General features: G+C 35.3%; 1 protein-coding gene across 2 annotated transcripts in view; it reads left to right on the plus strand.

Moving 5' to 3' along the window:
- Positions 1-18,416, plus strand: part of LOC108721828 (uncharacterized) — a 55,386-nt gene that overhangs the window by 21,908 nt on the left and 15,062 nt on the right. Inside the window, exon 1 of one of the 2 annotated variants that reach the window (XM_018446601.1) lies at positions 15,788-15,836. The exons of the other annotated variant lie outside the window; for it this stretch is intronic. The gene's annotated coding sequence lies outside the window, so the exon portion shown is untranslated. Of the gene's footprint in view, positions 1-15,787; positions 15,837-18,416 lie in introns of those variants that run through there. 2 annotated transcript variants of the gene reach the window in all.

The raw sequence follows: 18,416 nt of genomic DNA on the forward strand, positions 1-18,416 counted from the left end.
GGAATCTCGTTCGCGCCATCGTGCGATTCGGCACGTTTTTCCAGTATTGTGGAGCACCCTGATTATATTTTGATGCCGGTCGTAGCTTTTAATCGTATTTTATTTTTAGGTCGTATTTCTTGGTTTCGCTGGTTAAGGTATTAAAAATTTGAAAAGACCACACAAAATTCGATATTATTTGCGATACTTATTTTTACTAACTGATTTCGAAATATGTATGAAGAGGAACGTATAACATAATAGTTGATATTATCAAAGAAAACAGTATATGATTTCATTATAAAAAAGCTAGTAACAAGTATTATTTTAGGAAAAATGGAATTAAACATTCGGAATATTATATTTGCAACAATAATTAATCTTAATCGATATTCGCTCCGAAATTTCCTTAACTGGTATTCACGGATTAGTATACTTTAAATTAATGTATTTTTGTTTAAAGTTAACGAATTAAACATCATTTTGGAAGTTAAAATTCGAGAAATAAGATAACTTAAAATTATGTAAGGTTATGAAAAACATTTATTATAAACAATTTTTCACAACCTAGTTGAAGAAAATGTTCGCGTCTATTGAATACTGATTAGAGTTGCGAATTCTGACTAGAGTTAATCAGTTTTATATTAGTCATCTTTTCTCAGATATAATTTTTATTTAATTTATTTGGATAAATATTTAAAATTTAAATAGAAGAAAAAACCTGTAAACGATGCCAAAACTATGTATATAAATTGTGATTTAAAGAAAAGTTATATTATATACAATTTTAATAAATTGTAAAACTAAACACTTTGACCCCTAAATAAAGTCTTTGCGATTAACTCGTAACCGTAAAGTCCGTCGACTCGTGTACGATTTGTATCTCTTCCTCAACCGGAAGTGGGTCATATCACCGACATGATTGTGTTTACGGCTTTGCGACACGCTCATTGTGCTTTATTACAAACAGACGGGTGAAAAGCAGTTATCTACTTAGATTTTATAGCTTCGGATCAAAGCAATAGATCAGAGAAGACATTCAAATACTAAAATGTATCAACTGTCCAGCTTATACTCTTTAAATTCTTTGAAGTGGAATATCATTCTAAAGAGTGTGAAAATTGAACCAGTCTTGAAAAAGAATGGCTTAACTTTCAATTTTTAAAAGTGAGATTTCACTCTTTAGAGTGACAATTTACTGTAAAAGTTTTAAGAATTATTGATGCACCAGCGTGCGTTTATAAATTTAAAAATGCATTCTAAATTTATTTTTGAAATACTTTACATTCGAATCCGCCATAAAATATGCCGGCAAACTTTTCTCTCTTCCCTTTCCGACAAGTTTAAGGCTTTACGAAAAGTCCGCCAATGTTCTAAAATGCAAATGGAAAAACAGTACCGACGCGAAGGAAAGATGGCCATTCCCACGTTCCATCCTAAATCTCTGGTGAACTCCTACCTTCCAACCCCTTCCTTCCGCCCGTCTCGCCGTTTCTGCTCGTCCGTCGAGCCTCGCCCCGCAAATCGTCACCGTTGATTTCCATAATTTCCGCGTGAATGCACGCGCGTGTCCCATTAACGCGCACAGCCACGTCCGGCTTTTGAAAAAAGCCGAAGAAACGTTTCACAACGGCACACCACTTTGCCGTTCTCCACTCGCGAGCGCGAATGCGAGTTCACTGTATCGTTGTGAATTATGAATACCGATATTACGACCCTGAATCTCGTGGTGGTCCGAACTGTGTTGCATTACGGGCGGCGGTGAATATAATGCCGCAATTCAATTAATACAATGTGTCGTATAACTAATGAAGCGAGAGTTGCCGCGAATTTTGCAATTTTGTCTGAAGGATACGTGCTCTTGCGAAGGGATGGATAGTACAATGCAGCGCATATAAGATAATTGAAGCCCTTCAATGCCGTTGCAAAATATCGAGTCGCATTACACGAATAAAAAATCATTTTTCTTTTATTATTAATTTTACATTTATTAAGAGAAAATGCTTGGAATTATAATAATAATTATAATTTTAGTATTAGTAGTAGTAATAATTATCATTTTTGCTTTTAATAGAAGTTTTTAGTAGAACTATAAATGTAGTTATTAATATTAACATTAGCAATAATAACTATAAAAATGGAGATGTTAAACATTCAAACTGGAATAGGTTGCTAGAATGTCAACATTTTTTGCAATGTTACTCATTATTTTTTAGAGAGAGAGTTTCCAGCATAATTATTTTAATATTTCAACAAAGTCATTTTCAAATCTGTAGCCAGCAAAATTTTAGATCTTTTAGCAAAATCATTTTCTAGTGTAACCATAATTGTTTTATCATGCAATTATAGTCACTGATATCAAACATTTTTCTCTCATTGTAGACTTACCGAAATCGACAGATAAAATAATATGACATATAATTTGCAGTACCATAATACGACATTGTATATTGCAATAAAACCTTTGTATTTTGTTATTAAATAACATTAATGTCTAAACTATTGAATATATTCGAATATATAATGATTAAAAATCAGTCTTGTGTCGTCAGAAGTCGCAGGAATCGAGCATATAAAACTTAGAGATGGTTCATCGTTTCTCAAATCGTCATCCTTAAGACACCTAAACTAAGCCGACACTTCAATTACCACCCTATCATCGGTATAAAATAAATAAAATTCTTCTCTTCAAAGACTCAAAGCTCAATGAGAGTGCAAACGCATTCAGGCCGCATTCCTCATCCTTCCACCGTATGCATCGTCATGCGCACCTATTGCGACTTCCTATTTATCGTGATCTCCGTTTTCCTCGTCACATGATGACAATTTTAAAGTGCTTCGCTGACTTGATCTCGTGTAATATGAGGCAACCTAAATTAGACGAGCCGCCTTGATGTTTAGAGCATATTAGAGCAATTATCAGAACGACTTATTAGAGCGAGAATAACGGCAGTGAGACTTTGTGGCGCTCATCAGCTCGCTAATTAAGCAATACTGTTATCGTAGTCTGAAAGAGATCTATGCTATGTATTCGTGTTTTTATTGCACCGCTTGAACCAAATTTTCAAATCGTTAAAAAAACGCATCAAAAATACATTATATATATAATATCAGAAAATTAATTAAATAAAAAGAAAATAGATTTTTCATTTTATATACGATCTCTCTTTTGAATCAAATAAGATTGAAAACGCTGAAAATAATTTTAAATATTCCTCAAATTCGATTGTAAAAAGCAAATCGCGAAATTCGTTTTATAGTTAAGAGATGTATATATTTTGAATATAAAATTGGATGTTAACTAATTTAATAAATGTTATAAATAACTAATATTAATTAGATGCTACAGTCTAATTATAAATATAAAACATCTCCATCTATTACATTTTTTTTGGAAAAGGCAATGAAAGCTAAAAGAAGACTAATAAATATTAAAATTGTTAAAAAAATATATTATTTTTCTAACAATATAAAACTGTTTTTTAATTTTTTTTTTTCGTTAAGTATAGAACGTTTATGTCAATTTGAGAAGGTGTTTAATATATTTTCAATTGTATTAATCATTTTTGGATCAATTATATTACGTAACTAGATTGCCTCAGGTAACCGGATACATCCAACGTGACAGCAAAAACTGAGATTCCTCCGAGCGTTGTGGTAGGTTCGGCACGCGACCAGATTCGCGACGAATGTCACGATGATGGCTCGCGCCATGCCTCGGCCAAATGTTCGCGCGAATGCCAGAAATGCCTCAAAAATACCCGAGCGAGCGAGTCTGTATGTCGCATCTCTGTGGGACGCGCAGTAGCATTTTCTACGCAAGCAGATGCGCTTGGCGTGCAGCTTCAAGAACGGCGCGACGGCTCTTCTGGGACACTCTCCTGTTTCGTAATCGCGCCTGCTTTCTATAATCCTCTCAGAAAAATCGTAATAACATGCAATCTTTGATATTGAAAGAAAATTTATTCTCGTAGAATTAGATTTTTTAAAGTTCTTATCCGTAAGGATAGAAAAAAATCTAAAAAAATGTCTGTATTTTTCGCAATAAGAAATCGCAAATATTGCAAGTTGTAAATTTCAGATGTAATACCTATAATAAATGAAATTTTATAGTAAATATACGATTTTGCTAGTATCTACCAGTATCTAAAAATTACCTAGATACAGATCTAAAAATAAATTTTGTTAGACCATGATCAAAATAATTATGTAGGACGTTCAAGTTAATTACTAGAATGTCAAAACTTTTTGCAGCATTGCTCATCATGCTCGAGTTTCCTTCATAATCATCTTCATGATCTAGCAAAATTATTTTCTGAAAACTGTAACTATATCTAAATTTCTAGATACTTTAGCAAAATTCTTCTTTCCGTGTATTATATAAATTATATGAATCGCTTCTGCGATAAAAAATCGTTTACTTTTGCTGAAGGCGAGTTCGAGAATAGAATCTTTGCGACATTTCGCGTTGGACGACGAATCGACCAATCCTTCCCTTGACACTATTACGACTAATTATTTCGCACTCGCGTCTCGCGGGCGCGAAACCGTACGCGATCGTAGGATGGAGAAGTATTATTACTTCATCAGAGCATAGAGTAATCTATCTCTCTCGTGGACGCTTACATTCGTCGGCGAGAATCTCAGGAATTCGAGCGGAAAACTATTTAAAAATCGCGACTCGAGATCGATACCGATCTTGGGAGCCACGCGCTGCGACGGCGGCGCGGCGGCGCGCACTTATTATCGCCTCCAATTTGATCGGTCGGCTATGCCGTGTAATTATCGCGCATGAATTGTTACCTCTGTTGCTCTCGGAGGAAACGAAAGCGCTCTCGGCAGGAGAGCCGGTGGTGCGAGCGCGAGCCCGCCGTCGAATTGCGAGAGACTTGCGAGCGTCGAAGTCTATCAGAGCGTGTCTGAGGGAGTTGCATTGATTTTTCATCGATTCCAGTTTCCAGTGGCCGGCGGCTGGCATTAGCAGCCGGCGACCGTCCTGACAGTCTCGATTAATTTTTATATACGGCTCTTATATGCAGGCTGTTCGGTAATAAGCGTGTTCGGCGAGCCGTATGTTCCTTATCGTATCAGAAAAGTTCCCTTATCGTAATATTAAAGAATCTTTTCCCCCCACTGGAATTATTACTGGTTGTAGAGTTCCGCTATTAGGGTATTTTCGTAGTGTTACGTCGATTAGGGACGTTAAAACGAAATTTACGTGAGATTCATTGTATCAAGGCTATTATTTATCTATATTTTTCTATTTTTCTATATACACAGGAAACAACTTTGCTAAAATGTATTAAGATAAATACGGATCTGAAAATAATTTTGTTGGGTCATCAAAATAATTATGTAGGAAACTTCAGCATGAGGAGTAATGTTGCAAGAAGTTTTAAGCAACCAGCTTAAGCATTACATAATTATTTTGATAGTTCAAAAAAATTATTTTCAGATCTGTATAAATCTGTATAATCCAATTAAATTTTTAGATTCTGCTAAACCGTTCTTTTCGTACACTTAAAGCTTAATTCGATAGAGTCTCCTTTGAATCATAATATCCAGATATTCTTGTTAAGGAGAAGTTGTCTTAAGCTTATCTCACTCGTACTCATATTTCACGACAGGCGTAACAGTAGGAGGTCTCTTAACTGCTTACATTAAACATATCAACCTGTTCCAAGCTGAGCCAATAAATCAAAAAGCTAACATTGTTCTTATTACTTTGCGTTCTTTAGCATAATTATTCATTTCGAACCTGTGATCTTGCAAGAATGTGCCCTAGATATCGAAACCTTCTTATTATTGTATAACATTTACGTGCTTGGGGAGAGTTTCTTTTCTCCCCTCTCCCTTGTTAGATCGTATCTACTTTGTAAATGGCAGAATATGATGATATTGAGAAAGATGAAGACTTTTTTAATGCCAAGTCGCAACTCGCGTGAATATGAATAAAAATAGGAATAATATGTTGCAACCGGGCATATAATTAGATATCACGGGGCTAGCCGGTTTACAGTGGACATTTCACGTTATGGCATTGTGGTTGTTTTCTTATTTTCAGTAATGAGCAACGACCGGCCAGCGGTAGTACTCGTCACGCGAATGGCCGCGCGCGCGACGAAATATCGGAAGTAGACGATTTGCCGAACCAGTTTCTTCTGTGAATTTTATACCGCGCGCTCTTTAAGCCGATCGTTCCGCAACCGGGAATATGCGCGCGAACGCGAATGATAAACGCGATTTTATTGTCGCCGCTTCTTGTTTAAAATTTTCGTCTTCCGTCGCACCACTTTATTATCTCGTACATCGGTCTTTAGCGCCGGTCAGGCTATAATACAGTCGATCGTTAACACGAGAGAACACCATCTCTCCCAACGCCTCTTATTGTCGCCTCTTATTGTCGTCTCTTATTGTCGCTCGTTTCCTTCCGTCGCTCGTTCCTAGAGATCGGCATGAGGTTGTGAAACCGGAAATCGTGATCTTAGAAATGCACGCCAATATATCAACGCCAATTTCGATGAGAATTTTGACAGTCGCTTCTCTTTCTCTCATATTCGCTTCTATCACTCTCACATCCGGTTTCACAACGTCATGACAGAGCCAATCACGGATCGAGATCGGCGTTGGCCGATCTCTACTTTTAGGATCTCTACTCGTTCCTCTTTCCGATCGAGATCGAATTATATCGCGAATCACCGTAATATATCGCGAATAATGTATCTCAGACTGAAATTTTGTTTCGGCTACAGGCGCCGCGATTCGCGGAAATATAACTCGCGATAAAGTCCGGCGATCGCCCGAGCAGATAATACAGCTTTATTTTACGATGTGCTCAGCACCACGCCGATTAATTAGTTTACACGAAACATTGCTGATGCTATCAAAGTGAAACAAAGTGAGACAGTTGGCCTCAAGGTCCGCGTGCTGCGTTCGCCTGCAGCGACGATGAAGTTGCCGTTAAATAGCATCGTGATCCATGCGCGTTAATTCGCCACGCTTCCTTGATTTTGTTGTCATTTTCTTTTTATTTTTTTTTGTCATTTGAATAACGATCACGTAACTTTTTCGCCAAGACGGAAACGTGAAAGATGAAAATTTTCATTATTAAGAGGGTTCACCTAGAAGTTGAAACAAAATTCCTAAAAATATTTTATTTTTTCAATTTTTAGACGAGACTCCCCCTTAAAGATAATTCAATGATAAAATCGAGAAATTTTACACTTCTCATATAATCGTTTTAGAAAAAAAGGAACATGATCACTTAAGATATCCTAGAGCGTGTTCACGAACGCGACGCATTAATCTTCTAATTGGCCTATAAGCACGACAATCTATTAATCTTTCCTGATTATGAAATGATCATAACCTCGCGTGATCCTCGTAGAATAATGCCTCGTGATACGACGTATCTTACCAGTTATGCACATATAGACAGTATGAATATAACGAATTGATCGTTAAGTTTCACGTCGAAATTTGAGATGATTCACCACCGACTGTTTAGTTGCAGACTATCGTTTTTTTTTGCGATTTCTGAAACATCAGCATTAAATATGCACTGAAAAGTAATCTGATATTATAATATACTAGCCTGAAACAAAATATATTTAACAATTGTATTTAACAATTTTACCTATTTGTAATATATTTTTACTTATTGAATACAAATTCGTTTTTTAAATTTAGCTGTCATATCACAATTTGGTGCATACAATAAAGTTATTGTTATTATTATTATTACTATTATTAATACAATTTAATATAAATGGCATCAAAGAAACAAAAACGACGAAGTAGAATACATTATTCCCGATGAAATGGGAATGAGCTCCACTTCGCTAAAGAGAATTTAAAGTTACAATGTAAAATTCCTAAGTCGCGTGAATGCAAAGACGCTTGTAATCGCTTGATGTAAGAGTCGATTCGTCTGAGAGTGCAGGTTCACAGCTCAACGAGCAAGAATGTTTCTATCGGGCCTGGAGAAGGCGCCGCGATATTCGTCTCATTTCTTACATTCCGCGAGCCGTATTCTGAAATCCGAACTCCGAAACCTCATATTGCCGTTCATTTAAGACGTTGTATGAATGAACACGAATCTGCCTAGGTTGAAATAATTATTAAATACTTAGTTTAAAATTATTATTTTAACAATATAAGAAGAAATGACCAAGGAACGAGCAACTTATTCTCAAATAATTTAGAAAATCAAACGTTTCGATTATTTAGTTTTCATCAGCAAGATAAACAATAATCAAAAGAGAAATAATGATAAAGGGATTGACATTGTGATGTTAAATTGAATGAAGGTTTTTATTATTTTAATAATTATATATTAATGAATAATTAAATGTTAACTTCTGATTAACAGTAAAATTAACAGTAAAATTAATCATGAGCTGCCGCTTAATTATTCGTTGGTCTTTGCCGAGCGATACTCTTATTTCGTAATAGCCTCGTAACGGCACAGTTCGATGTCGGTTTTCTGCGGAATCGCGTCGATCCATGCATAAGGAGCCCCATATAAATGCAATCCGCTGCTCTAAGTTGGCGTAGTAACGGAGTCTCATTTCTACTTTCAATTTGCCTTGAACTTCTTTGTCTTCATTGCTCGCCGCGGCCCGTTGAGCCCGATCACTTGTTCACCAGAGCTTGCATAATCTGAATACCTGCCGCGAGATCTTTGCCATTCGCGGAATAATCGAGATATCGTGAAACCGCAAAGTGAAAAGTTTATCTGCTTCCCATAGACCATAGATCATAGACGATAGAAAATGTTACTAAAAATCACGGTACTCCTAACGGTATCATTCATATAGGAAACACGTCCCTAGTGTTTATTTCAATTCAATTTGAAGAAAGAATTTCTCGCACAGAATCTCTAAATTCATAATTTCTAACATTTGTAGAGAAAACAATGTTAATGATAATTAAAAATTAAAAATATTAATAATATTTTATTACTAATTAATATTTCTATATGAATTTTTTGTAAAATTCAAGATCAAAATCTGCTAATAATAGCACCTTTATTTTTTCTCTTATTTGTATTAATTAAGAATTGTTATCGTTTTATTTTGCGTCTATTTTGATTGTTTAACAACAGCAATGTGAAGTGAAAGAGAAGCTTTGACGATCTTTAATCTTTGGCGGAAAAATAGTTACGAGCCCGACGGAATAATTTCCGCGAGTCATTTCGTCCATGTAAGTGGATCTTAAAAGCCACCAAGACTGTCCCGCACACTTTTACAACCCGCCGCATCTCGATACTTCCTATCCTGTCATTCGAACAGGCGGTGCGGCGTCGAGATAAAGGACCCTGTCAGAAAGGTAGAGAAAAAAGCTGTGTCGTGGTCATATACCCTGCTAAGAAAAAGACATTTGATCCTAAATATAGCTGGTTGTCGAACGGATTTAGAAATCCGGTTCGAGTCACGTTTTTAAGCAGCGTGCTGATGGGACAAAGGAATAGACGTCAGGTTTCTTCCCTTGAATTCCAAATACGTGTCATTTTCTGCGCTTCGCTGTTTAACAAAACTGTTTTTATCCCAACTTGAAGGATATATTTTCGACGGGACAATGGTAAAAACGTTAACTTCAGTGACTGAGATTAGCACGATTCTCGTGGGAAAACAACGGGATCCGTTATAGCAGGTTCGCACGAAAACGAGAAGACGAGTCAAATGGACTAATTACCTGCTTGTCTTTTTCAACAAAAGAGAATAAAGGGTAAAATAAGCACGTGTCATGTTTCTTGTATGTATCTGTCTCATGCGTCATCTTTTTATACAGACGGGCTCTGAATATAGGAAGATAGATCGAGCGGACAGAACGATGCAAAATTGTTTAAATTATCATCTTAATGTATTCTTAATTTTCCGGAGCTGACGGTCGGTCTACTATTGGACCTGCTTATTTATAAATCTCTTTGCCAAGAGTGTCAAACAATTTTTTTAAGCTGCATCTGTAAATTTATTTATATATTTGGATTATTCTTATTAATATATACCTACTTATAAGAGGTCTGTCACAATTATCCAAAACCGATTCGATTCTGCTTAAAATACGTTGTTAAACAAAAAATTCTAAGAAACACATTTTTTATAATAACCAAATTTGAGATTTCAGGGATTATACGACTCTTCAAAACTTAATGTGGATAGGGGATATTTCTAAAACGTTAGATTTTTGAAAAATCTAAATACACAGTTATTAAGTATACAAAAAACCATAAAAGTTTTGTTTAAAATATCTCACCATTTCGCTGAGAATTGAAAAGAATCAAATATATAAGCTTCAGCTTTTTGAGGATCGTTTTACTTCTAAATCTAAGATTAAGCCGATATAAAAAAATATATATCTTAGATTTTTATTCTTTTTTATACGAATTATCCCACTTTGATTCCTTGAAATTAGTGTTTTTTTTGACATAAATTAAGTGAGTCTTACAAATTCAGCATCAGAAACTATGTTACAGATTTTGACGTCAGCTCCATAGATTAGTCGATTTTTTTATGTACAAATTGTACAAATTCTAGTCTGTTAATTACTCTCGTGCAATTATTCTCTTTAGCGGCATTAACGCGCGTCTAGCACAGAGTTACCCTAAATACTATTTTACATCTTTCGTGCGTCGGAATCACGTCGCTTCTTGCCTTTTTCCACGAATGTTCCTTTCGTGCCGCGATGACTGACTTCCTGGAAGAAATGCAAACGTTGTGTTTGATTTTCCAGGAGTCAATCAAGTAACCAGTATCGCAGATCAGAGGAGAGCACGGATCTATTGCCAAAAAATGAAATAGTAGCTCAAGAAGTATAACAAGGTATAGGATCACTATTATATGTATATCCGATCGTTTTACCATGCTGTATTTTTGTTCGTCCCGTAACGGACATTGTTTTATACGCAACGTCCCAGATACGATGGAGAACGATGAACAAATAAGAATAACGAATAAAGTTGTAATTGACTGGGTGTTCTTTCTCCCCGTCACAACAGCATCTGTCAGATATATAAATTAAGACACTTGTTAAGTCGGTTGTGAATTAGCGCAGCTCATCAGGACGTTCAAGATTACGCTTTTACTAGACGCGTCTGTTAACGCTCCTTCCCTACTTTTTATTTCCGATAGAAAACAAACGCGGTTTCTCGGTTAGGAAGAGCAGCGAGCGCGGCGACGCGGAGGCAAAGTGTAAACGTTATCTGCGGCTCGTATTGTTTCCTGTCAGTGAGAAACGTTTTCGTAATGCATTCTCCAAGCTGGAATAGCACCTTGTAGGATGCACCGGCAGCCGGCTGACACATCGTAAATCCGGCGCCGGCTGGGTACTTCGCGCAGAAATAGTGTGACAGCAATAAACAAAGATGTTGATTAACGGCGAATCTTCGATCTTCGATATTTGCAAAAAAAAATGGTTTTTTTGAAGTATCTGAAAATTTAGCTAGATGCAGATTTGAAAATAATTTTGTTGAGCTATCAAAATAGAACGTTTAAACTGATTGCTACACTATTTATAAATATCAAAGGGTCAATGATAATCCAATCCTTTGATTTAAATTTTGTTATTTTTAACTTTTATGTGTGTCAAAATGTAAATCAATCAATTTTTGTGGTTGAGGGTGCGTTCCGAGTTACGCATGAAGCACATGATGTATCGATTGTATCCTTCTTTATTAATTGATGAACAACAAGGACAAACGATGCATCATGCGCTTCATGCGTAACTCGGAACGCACCCTGAACTGTTCAGTTTTAAAGTAGACAACGTCTATATTAACTTAATAAATGAACTAAAGTGAGTCTTTAATATATTTTTTGTATTAAATTTATTTTTGTATTAAGTTTATTTTTCAGTGTTTTAATTAAACTAAAACAACACACTGAGTCAATGGCTACAGAAATGATTAAAAATATAATATACGGCATAATTTGACATTATTTTTAACAATATAAAATTTAGTAATATAAAATATTCAAACTTTTTCCATCATTACTCATCATGCTTGAATTTCCTACAATAATTATTTTAATAGTCCAAGAAAATTATTATAGATCGTCTACTCAATATGTCGTCAATTTAACGAAAACAATGTAATTAAATTTATTCTTAAAATGAAGTTAAATTTATTTTTATTGAGAGTTAAGCAATTTAAATAAAAAAACGTGTTAAATTTGATTAAAATTTAGTTTATTATTTACTAAATACGTTAATGTGTGTGTGTGAACATTATTTATTTTGAAACTAATTAACTGCAGTAATTATTCGATTTATATTTTGACACACATGGAAATTAAAAACAATAAATGTCATTTAACTCAAAAGATTGGGTTATCATTGTTTCTTTAATATCTAACAGTGTAGATTAATTTCAACCTCAGTTTAATTTACTTTTTATCTTTTTCTAATTATATTAGAACTAAAAGAGATAAAAATTAAAAAACATAAAGAAAAGATAAGAAAGTAAATTAAATCAAGATTAAAGTTAATCTATATTGATAGAAACGGGTATAAATCAGCTTTGCTACCTGTCTACGTCTAGATTCATGATAACATAGCTTACGCCCTGCATAATTTCGAAAGATCCGATAGCGAGCGTGAAAGAGCTTCGGCGCTCGGAGGCTGGCGTTGAAGGCGAATTCGATCCGATCTCTACGGACCGACGAGAGATACGGCGACGGTCGAACCATCGCGATAAATTTCGGCACGCTTTTTCTTTTCGGTTTGTGTATTTCCAACGCGAGAGATCTCTCTCGACGCGTCATGTAAATATATCTTTATAGCATATCGGTGACGGTAAGGGACGCCCCGTGTCGATGCTCGGATTTAACATCTTTGCTGTCTGCAGAAAAAATTTAACATCGAGAACAAACGTTATATCGAATTATTGTGTCTGTTTTGAGAGAAGAATCGATATTTTATATATTTTTCCTTTGAATAGTTGAAACATTCCTATAACATTGCATTATTATATCCATAAAAGCATTTTCTTTTAAAAGTAAATTAAGAAAATATAAATTAATTTTATTTATGACAAATTATAATATTTATTATGTTAATATATATGATACATATGTACAGTATAATTGCTAATTATATGTATAATAGTTACAATATTAATAATATATATATATATACTGTTAGATATCAAAAGAGCAATAGCAATCCAATTTCTTGAGTAAATAATATTTACTCAAATTGTAAATAATATTTTGTTATTTTTAACTTTCATGTCAAAACATAAATCAATTTATGGTTAGTTTCAAAGTATACACGTTCATATTAACATATATACATATACTTATTAATTAATAATAAATTAAACTTGAATATTTAATACATTTCTTGAGTTAAATAAAATTGTTTAACTAGTGTTTCAGTTAAGTTAATGATACATTGAGTATGACGACCTACAGAAATTATTAAAAATAATTCAAATTGGATATAATTTGCCATTATGAATTTAACAGTGTAAATTAGCTTTATTTATAACTAATTATAATATTTATTATATTAATATTTATTACTAATAAACGAGAATTAAACAATTTTTGGCTACTACACTGCCGGATTTTATTCTAAAAGAAATCTTTGCTGAACGGAGTTGATCGAGAGGTTTTCTTTACGAGCACTTTTAACTGAACTGGCTGTTTGTACTCAAAGCTGAGAGAGCCGTGAAGAAAGAAGCCACATGATCTCCAGACTCATAAGTCAGTCTCGGGAGCAGGTGTCTGCGATTAACGTTATCGGAGGCAGCGTAGTCGATTTCTGTGCGTAGTAGTGAGTTTGGCGGCTCGCCAGAGCCTCGATTCTTACGGCTCGGACGAACTTTCGGCCATGCCGATTATTACCGGTGCGTTTTCCAACCTCCTTGGATGATAGCCAGACATGTTGCAAACAAGTACTGGAATTCCCGTTGCGGACCTTCGAGTCGCGCACGCGATATGTCATGGACTCGCGACTCGAAGCTTCTGCGCGGGCGGACTCCGGCACGGTTCCTCCGAACGCAATTTCCGCGACGAGCATGATAACACAGGAAATATACAGGGTGTCCTGTTTTTTAAACATAAAATATGGTTGTATCTGTTATTTCGGACTCTTTAAAGTATTCCTGGATAAAATAAAAATTTTCACAAACACTCATGAAACTAAATTAATGGAATTTGAAATATTCAAAATATCGAGAGAGATTCTTTCATCTGTTACAACGTAATTGACATTTTTTTATTGACAATGAGATATGTATTTCTCATAAATTTTCTCCAATAAATTTCACACGGAAAGAACGATTTGTTGAAGTATTTAAAAATTTAGCTACGGATCTGAAAATAATTTGGTTGGATATTAAAGTGTTTATTAAAAGTGTTACGTAAGGCGCTCAAGTTGATTTCTAGAATGTCAAAACTTTTTGCAACATTGATTACGTTCAGTAAAAAAAGCAGCTTTGCAGCTGTTGTAAAATTCTTTAGTATAAGTGGTTCTTGCCCTTATTTCCTTGTTGGATATAAACGTATAACCAACCATATTATAAAAAGAATTTTACAGCAGTTGCAAAGCTGTTTTTTCTGCTGAACGCAGACTGCATGCTTATCATGCCTGAATTTTTTACATACCCACGTACTTTATCTGAGGGGCATCCTAGGAATATCCTTAGAGATTTTCTAGACGTTTTAGAACGTCCTTTGAAGATTTGTGTGTTGTATGGATAATTTACTTTGATGGTCCAACAAAATTATTTTTAGTTCTGTATTTACTTAAACTTTTAGATGTTTCATCGAAATCGTTCTTTTCGTGTATCTTTTGCATCTATTCTAATGTTGACCCTAGGAATTCCCTAGGGGTTCCCTTTGAGGACACACGAAATGATGCTCGTCAACGAGTTCGCGAGCATATGATTCCATCACAACGTGACGGCGGTGAGAAAAATAAGACGGCGGCAAAGAAGAAGAAAAAGAAGAAGAAGAAGAAGGGAGCAGAAGCCACCGCCGCCTCCGAGAGAGGAGGCCTCGAGGTCGCGGCTGCGTAGTTCCCCACGGCTGCGGCTCCCACGAGCTCAGCCACCGCGAGTGTACATCGCCGCTTTCCAGATCAGATTCATTGACCCCGCTGAATCTCTTGGAGCGAAGACTCGGCCGCTCGGTACTTTTTCCTCCGTGACACAAACGCAACCGGCCCGCGGCGGCGGCAGCAAAGCGGGAGATCAGAACGAAAAATGTATATGTACGGCTTTACCCGAACGAACGATACGTAGTACGCAAGTCCAACGCGAAATATAGTGTATTAAGTTAATGCACTGAGTAAATCTAGCGCAGACGATTAAATGAGAAGAAAACGAGGACGAAAGGAGGTGATCCCCCGCAATGATGTGGCTCGGCGTCTCGTTTCCGAGAAGCGAGACGCCCAGTACAGAAGAAAGAATGAGAAGAGAACGGAAAGAATGGGAGATAATATGACACTCTGTAGAAAAATTCAGTATTTTAAGAGCGCTGTGAAATAAAGCTGTTGAATCTCGAGCTCAGGAGTATCCGAAGATATTCGTGACTGAAATATTTTATGATTTGAAACATTTCTTCGAGAGATATTTTTTTCAATTAGTTGATAATGATTTTGGGTTTGGAATAATAAACGCATTAATTATTATCTTATGTTTATACACAAGATACACGTGCGCGAGATACTGAGATGATGCCCCCGGATTTTTGTTGTGATAGCCTAAATGAAGGTTAACGAGTGAGAAAATAAATTACTACAGATAATAACTGATGCGATATAAACAGGAAGACAACGTTTTGTATTTCAGGCGCGAAGCCAACTTTGATTTTCGATTCGAGGTGAACGCACCATCAGAAGACAGAACGGTAACTAAAAAAAAATTTATTATTTCGTAATTCCAACGATTGTATCTACAAACAAAAGTGTCTCGCGCCTTGGGAATCTAGTATTACAAGTAGATTCAGTGACTTTTCGATGAATTGCCTCTGACATTGCGAGAAAATAATACTGAACGCCTTAAGCGTGCGCGAAAATGACTTTCGTGAATTTATTGGAAGAGAAATCATATCCAGATTGTGTCTCATGTATAATTTTTTTGTTCCTCAAAATTATTGAATCGTTCTTAAATAATGCTCGCTAATTTTCATCAATTCTTAAAAAAATTCTTATAGAATATACGGAAACTTTCTGTGAAACTTTTTATTTATTTTTCAGTATATTTTTTTCAAAAAAATGCCCATTATGCATAATTATCGACTGTTCGATGCTACTACACACTAAAAAAAACATTTATATTCATGTTAATATCGGTTCTTGTTAACTTTTTTGTTGAATTGTTAATATATACTCGAATATATTAATTTAACATGATGTGATTATGTTATTTGAACATTTGTGTTAAATTGATACAACATTTTTTAGTGTTAAAATAATACAATTTATGAATAAGTGAACAATTAACATAAAAATAATATATTTTGTAACATAAATTCTAAGATAAATGAATAAAATATGTTAATTTAACATATTATAAATGTTAATTTTACTAGAACGTGTCAATTTAACATATATTATAAATTTTAATCTTAATGAAAGCATATTTCACAATTTGCTTACAAATTATGTCAGTGTTATATTTTTTATGTTAATTTTTTATATAATATGTATGTTTTTTTTACTTTCTAACATATTCATTTTCTGTTAATTTTATTGAAAAAATATGTTTTCACAGTTTGCTTACAAATTGTGTCAGTGTTATATTTTTTACATAATATATCTTCATGTTATTTTCTAACTCATTCATCTTATGTTAAATTAACACAAAAATTTGGATGGACTATACGGGACACATGAAATTTACTATAAATTTTTTTCCATTGTGTGGTTATTAACGGATATGTTGATTGTAAGATATCCCGCAGCAGAACGATTTTCAATGCTAATCGTCTTCGCCAACATTGATTCGCGTATTAGTGATTATTAATTATCCCTTAAATGCTTAAATCGATGATCGCTCATTGTCTCGGGACGGTCATTCGTGGTCGAGTATCGGCCAGAAGTGTGTCACATGTTCGTCGCCTCGAAGGAAATCCCGCTCGCGTCTTATTAAAAGCCTAACAGTTCGGATCGCCGGGCGAGGCCGTCCTGTAGCCGGCGAATTACGGTATCGCCTTCGCTTTAAGCAGCGTCGAGCTTAATTCCTCGTTTAATCGCGCGCCAATTACATTAGCAAAGCTGGCCGCGCCTGCTAAGATACGATCCTCTCACTGACAAGCCGGTCAGCCTTCGCGGCGATATGACGAAATTTCGGATTCGTAGCAAAAAGTCGAATCGCGCTCGGTGAATTTTACATATCTCAAGTCTCAGGATATATTTTTTTCCCGCTAAATATATACATGAATATATACATGAATATATACATGAATCAATCTTCTTCTTTTTGGCTTATTTATTTTGATAGGCTAAGAGCGATTGACTTACTCTAACCTGTTTAACACGTATTATATTGGCAATTAACAATCCTCGTGATAGAAATTGTTGAAAGTTTTACACGTGTTAAGTGCGAAGGATATTTTTGCATAATTATATTATTGATATTGTATAAAAAAGATTTTAATAAAAACTTTTTTAAATATGTACCTAGACGACTCAAAGTCTAAAATTGTGGCATAAGACGTTTTTAAAACGTCTTTTAGACACAAAAAACATCCCATAATCCGATTTTAGACACTTTTTGTTGTCTGGGAAACATAACGCGTCAAACAATAAAATCAAACATTATTTTTTGATAATCCGTTATCGATATCGGTATATAAAAGACTTTAATAAAGCGTTCTTACATAAAAATACAGAGCATTAAATAATATAATATATCAAAGATATAACTTTTCATAAGTATAACTTTGGCTACACAACATTATTTATTTATGCAAAACTAAAATAGCTGACCGGTAGATATGTAGGTCTATATTTATAGTACTTATACTCATAGTATGAGATAACGCGTGATCTAAGACACCGATTATCCCCGCGTGGGTATCCCGTAGAAGTTCGTCGTGAAAATTCAGTCGCGCGAGAAAAAGCGAAAGCTATCTCGGTTGAACAACTCATGCAACAAGTACTCAAGAAATGGTGGTTGTTCGGTCGGCGGAGTACATCGGACGTGAGTACGAGTGTATTATCGGAGCTAGAATGTAGTTATGTAGCAGGACCGAGACGGTCTGAAATATATATGTATGTATGGCCACGGTCAAACTGCACTCACCAGATAAACTCGGAGCCAGGATGCACCGGGCTCCGGGGTACGTACTACGAGACCAGACAAAGTGCATGCCGTCGGAGATGTAGGGGAATCTTAGCGAAGCTACACCTGCTGTGCGATTCTCCGCTACGCGAGTCTCGGCTACGGGGTGTCTCGGAAACGCTCGTGTCGCATTTTCAAGAAT

Source organism: Mycetomoellerius zeteki, unplaced genomic scaffold (assembly GCF_001594055.1).
Source record: "Mycetomoellerius zeteki isolate Tzet28-1 unplaced genomic scaffold, Tzet1.0 scaffold182, whole genome shotgun sequence".
Lineage (NCBI taxonomy): Eukaryota > Metazoa > Arthropoda > Insecta > Hymenoptera > Formicidae > Mycetomoellerius > Mycetomoellerius zeteki.